This window comes from Pararge aegeria, chromosome 11 (assembly GCF_905163445.1).
Source record: "Pararge aegeria chromosome 11, ilParAegt1.1, whole genome shotgun sequence".
Classification (NCBI taxonomy): Eukaryota; Metazoa; Arthropoda; class Insecta; order Lepidoptera; family Nymphalidae; genus Pararge; species Pararge aegeria.
Window position 1 is genome coordinate 10,136,159 of NC_053190.1, and position 6,000 is coordinate 10,142,158.

Sequence of the window (6,000 nt, forward strand, 5' to 3'; positions counted from 1 at the left end):
TACAGCGGCATATTCGTTGTACGAGTGTAAATATATATATATACTCATATAAGATTATATTTAATTCTGTCTCTAACCACCAGTGTAAAGCCACCTATAGGAAAATGTTATATTTCCTCAAATAGACAAAATAACTCTTGGAGATACTCGTAAAATGTGCGTTCGGATTCGTTAAAGAAAATTTTATTTCCATTCCAAGAATTGCAATGGGAAAAAAATCTACATATTTAAAAAAATATTAAGTAAAGTCAAAGTCAAAGTCAAAAATATCTTTATTCAAGTAGGCCCGGCCCATAGGTGGCACTTTTGATGCGTACATAAGAATTACATGGTAGTGAGATAATGGCGATAACCACATTCGTAAACTTAAAACTAAAGCTACGAGGGTTCCAAACGCGTCCTGGTCTAAGAAGAAGCTAAGGTGTTTTTTTTTTGTTATCACCATCTCACAATGTCATTTTAAATTATTAGAAGAGCAACCTGGTTGTAATAAATACAAACTTACATTCATAAGCACCATTTCGTTGTACCCCTTAGAACCTAGGCACAAGTATTGGCGGTAGCGGTATTGCTGCGACTCGTCGCGTTAAGGCTGTTAGGGGTCATTTAAAAAACTTTAAACATAGGGACTATAAAAATTTCAGTCAGTCTTAATTTAAACAAATGTTCAGTAAAGTTGTTATTTCAAATGGGCAGTTAAGGGTATTGAAAAAATATCTTTAGACTTTCTTTTAATTATAACTATTAAAGTGTCTGTAGATTTTAATGCCTTCACCTCTAAACTGCAATAACAAAGTATTTCCATTAAATCCTTTTTTCGCGTATGACTATGTTAAACCTTATTTTTAAAGTTGTGTGCTTAATTATTACTTATTATTTAAGGCATGATTTAAAAATAAAGCAAAGCAAACATTTTCGTGTCTCTTAATATAAAAGCATTGGATTTTCAAACAAACATTAAATTTCTATCTTAACAACTACGTCCTAAGACAAGTAAGGCCAGTTCTGAGTGTCGTCTTTATTCAGTCAGTCAGTGAGTTGTATTTCGCTTTGATATAGTAGTATGATTTCCTATAGTAAGTTAGTAGTAAAAATCATGCAAACGCGTTATCTTAGCGGTAGCATCGAAATTGTTGTTTATTATCTGCATCTGTGTATCTTCAGATACGATACGACCGTTGATCCGTCGGAAACTTCTGGATTCGCGTGGAACTAAAGTTTTTAAAAAAGTAGCCTACGGATAAAACTAGCAAAATATTCGCATGCAAAATTTTAACCCCAATTTTATTCCTCAAAGAGTAAATTTGCAAAAAAGCTAAAACAGGTAGGTATTTGATTATTTTTATTTGTTGACCTAAATACGAAGTTGCATGATTTAAAGTTGAAAAAGTAACAGGATACCATCCGTCCATACAACTTTTCATGACCACTCCACATCTACGTATCTATAAACATAGAACGAAAATTTGGTTTTTACCGTGAGTTTCAATTAAAAAAAATACGAGAACTACATTAAATTCGATAAAATAACATAAACAGTAAATTTTAGAGATAATACAATCTTGGGGAGATTTTAGGTGGTGATAGCCTGTCTAGGACTTCGGCTTCATTTTCAGGGGGCCGAGCTCGAATTCCAACACGCATCTCTGTTTTCTTAGTTATGTGCGTTTTTATTTATTATTACTAGCTCTAACTGTAAAGAAAATCTCTGGACTAGCTTGGTGGACTAGCTTGGTGCCTTACAGCCTACAGCAGGCAGGAGTCCCGTACCCTGGTAATGGGTTAATATGAAGATGATGGTGTCATTTTGGAACAATATTAATTTGCATAACAAACAAACAGCTACCATTTCTAAACAAGCAAAGCATACAAATAGAATTGAGAATCAGATGTCTTTCAACTAAAAATAAAAGTTTCCTTCGGCCCTTTCTTTTGTTTTAATAAATATTTAAAAAAATAAAATGCGTACCGAAGCTTTGACAACGCTCATTTTATCTTTTTGATGTTTTCGCTCCCGAGGAATTGTGAGAATAAAATTTAAACAATGCGAAATATTTTGTTTCAAGTAAGATGAGAATTTCACATAATTCCACGTTCAAAGATTAGGTAAATTTCGCTCAGAGTTTGACGTTACGTAACTGTAAGTCGCCTGATGGTTTGGACCAAAGAGGAATCTTGCACACTCGGCGCAACACTCCAAGTTTTCATTGTTACATCCTAACTTATGCAATATAGCGTCTGCTTCTTTAATACTTTCCACAACGCTCGATTACGCTTAACGGCGCGATTCGGATGAATTTTCTTATTTACTGTAAGCCGGCAGAAAATCGAGTCGAGCGAAATTCTTGCTCAGAACGATTTCGCACAAGACATGCTTGAGTGAACAAATTTGGGCCTTTATTAGATACGTTGTATTACAGAACATATTATTACATTATTGATCGAGTATTTAAGCAAGGATATTTCTTTTCTTCCTAGCTTTTCTATAATTCAATAAAAAAAAACTTTTTTGTATTCAACTGCAACTTAGACTGGGTTATTATTTCAGAAATTAGAAATAGAAATTAGATTAAATTGATTAGATAATTATGTATTGCTGTTAAATATTTATTAAACTAGTTAGTTACTGGGGGATTAAAAAAAGGCCTTAAGGCCTTCATGGGGCGCAGCTACAACGATCTTGGCGGAAGTTCGAATAAAATGTATTAGCTCGCATTCCTGAAACGGACCCTGTACTTTTTATCCCGGGAAAATTAACGGTTGTCGTAGAATTAAAAAACGGATAAAAGCACTGTTGAAGTTTCTCGCAAAAGCTAGAGCTTCATATAGTAATATTAAAATCATTTCTGAGTTAGATCGCTCGATGTAAAGAAGAAGGCTAGTTATGTAACATATCACTCCAATGATATTTAGTTTACGCGAGGAAATTGCAGGGCATAGCTAGTCTATTTATTCTAAATAAGAAAAGATTATGTTGGTACCTATAAACGTCTATTTATATAATACTCTATTGGTTGCTACTCAGCAAAATGCCTTTCCTCTAAATAAACGGATAATTAATTTGGACTTTGTGAGTAGGTAATCCGATTATTCAGGTATAATCCTAGTATCTAAGATATAATCTCAAAACATTAATTGAATAGGTACTTTTTAATGGGAAATTGTAATACGGGTATAAAATGTGATGTGATACTATGAGTTAGTGAATGTGCAAAAATTATCATTATTACTTCCATATTGCGAATTTTCCATTGTTCAACATAGGCCCAGACGAGGTCGCGGATGGTTAAAAAGATAAGAAAAACTAAAGTTTTTCTTACATTTTTAACAACTTTCGTGCCTGTTGGTATTATTTTTAAAGAGTTTGTAGTCGGGTTTAAGTTTAAACTTTATCCAGTTACTGGATTAACTTTGATCTCCAGAGCCTACAGGGATGTAAATAATGTAGAGGGTTTAAAGTGATTATGTATTTAGAGCATAGCTCGATTTTGTGAAAAATAGGTTTAGAATATAAAATAATTGAATTTTTAACCGACTAAAAACTTCGGACATCCGTTCTGAGGAAAAAAAATCTTATGTTTGTAACGGAATACTTACAAGGTGGCCCCATTGTCATCCATAAGAGAACTCTTCCACTATTTTAGGCATACCTTTAGCGATTGGGGCGAAACTGATGATGAAGAACGTTTGACTACTGGAACTAGACTAGAGAATAATACGTATTTCGCTAGTTGGGATTCAGTTATTTTAGTAAGGTTTATCCTAATCGTAGACTTATAATATTACTTCGCATGGTAATTGTAAAAACAAAATTGCAGATTTATTGGTGTGCGACAATATTAAAAGAGCACCGATGTGTTAAGCCAAGTATAAGTTATTGACTACAAGAGAATTTTAGAACTTCACTGTATCTATTCGCTTATATCAAATATTCTGTCAACAAATAAAAAATAAAGTGTGATCGCCTGTAGAAGCTACACAAAAGCTCACTCCCACGAAGTCTCAAAACTCGAGTGATTTTCCTTCAAAAACGCAAAGCAAAAAAATAAAAAAAAAAATAACAACAACTGTGTATCTATATTTTCGCTGCATTCGTATTTTATTGGCGCAGCTTGCAAATATTCACCGCACTAACCCCTGAAAAAGATACGAGCAGTTCGGTGTAAATCCAACTGCCGGGCCTGCTGCCAACTCCGTTCGCACTGCAGAAAGATGAGGGATCTATAAAAATTGTATTACATCGCCTCCAGTAAAACTCCTCGATTTATTGTCTTTTATTGATCCACTTCAAAAACCGTAGGAGGTCCCATTTCTCAAAATGTATGTTATTTTCAAGTTACTATATATTTCCGTGCTCGTGGCTTTAGTTAATATGTGATTAGTTATCAACGTGGTATGTCAAATGTTTGTTTGGTCTATTCGAATAAATATTTTTTTGATTTACACTACCAATAAAGCAAGCTGAAATCATGAAATCGTATAATATGTATGCAGTAACATTGCGAGATCTCACTCCATATGCATTGAGCGTTTGAATTCTTTAACGCCTGGATATGGACATAAGTCATAACACGTTTTATGAATTTGAAATTTGGCTTCGACGGTGTCTAACTTTAGTTCGCAGTATTACACTTTATGTTCACGACGAGTCTACACAGTTTCATGATAAAGTTCTTGGTTACATACATTCCGTGATGAATCGTTTTAAACTGTTGAAAAATTCTTTTACCTTCGAAGAACCTCTACAGTTTAGTAAACAAAAATGTTGGAAGCAGCAAGACTTGGAATCCAGACCGCTTAAAGTGAAAAGAACCATAAACATTCTTGGAAAAAAATTGGATGAGATCTGGAATGGATCTACAGGAAATTGCTTTCAGAACACGATAGAAGAGAATGTCTCTGATTAACAATGAAAATACCAGGTTCATTAATCGAGCTGTTACATTCTGTCCATTAATCGGTTAAATCTCCTATAATCTTCATCATAAGCCAACTATACACCCTAATGCTGGGCATAGAGCTCCTGTCTTTTGGGAGAGAGCAGAAGGGGGAGATTAGACTTTTGCATACGGACTTAGGAAAAAGATAGTCTTACCAAGGATTAAGCTGCCAAGACTAAGCAATCCAGCGACAAGGGTAAAGTAAAGAAACGATTACCCTTGGTCGTACTTGACGATGGTATACGCTTTTACAACATGATTCCTAAGGAAATTCTTGACCTACCAATGCATACATTTAAAAAATGTGTAAAAACGCGTCTAGTACAGCGAGGTTACTATACATTTGATGAATTCCTCAATGACAAGGTAGAATGGAAGCAGCCAGCCTCGCTCTCATCTCCCGCAAGATAGCAAAATGATTGTAAATGTTGATGTTGGAAAAGAGCAACTACTGAGTTTCTTGCCGGCTCTTCTCGGTAGAATCTGCTTTCCGAACCGGTGGTAGAGTCACACAAACATACATACTTGACGTTTCAAAAGTGCTTATAAAGTAGGCCTACTTGAAATAAATGAATTTGAATTTTAATTTGAATTTGAATAAAGTTATCAACAACCCTCCTCTTCGCACGGTTTTTGTACGAGGCGACTAAGGGAACATAACCGAGAGCGGGCAACTGCAGTGCTATTATTATCATTTGCTGCGATCAACAACCCGTCTGTCCAGCATGGTGACTATGGGCAAGCCCTCGCGTTGAGAGAAGTCTATGTCCAGCAGAGGACTGTTTTAAGCTACTGATAGATATTGACTATTAACAAATAAATAAATATACAAAGAAGACACACACCGCCATCTAGCCCCAAAGTAAACGCAGCTTGTGTAATATTCCCAAATACTTATAATCTACAGACACACTCAGGCACTGAAAGTAGAATACGACCTAAGTCAGTACGACCCTTACTGGCCTGTAAAGTAAGGGTCCTAGACTATCTAGATGATGTTGGTATTAACTACGAGATCAAAGGCATTGGACTACTGTATCTCACTATTACTTGTGATCTG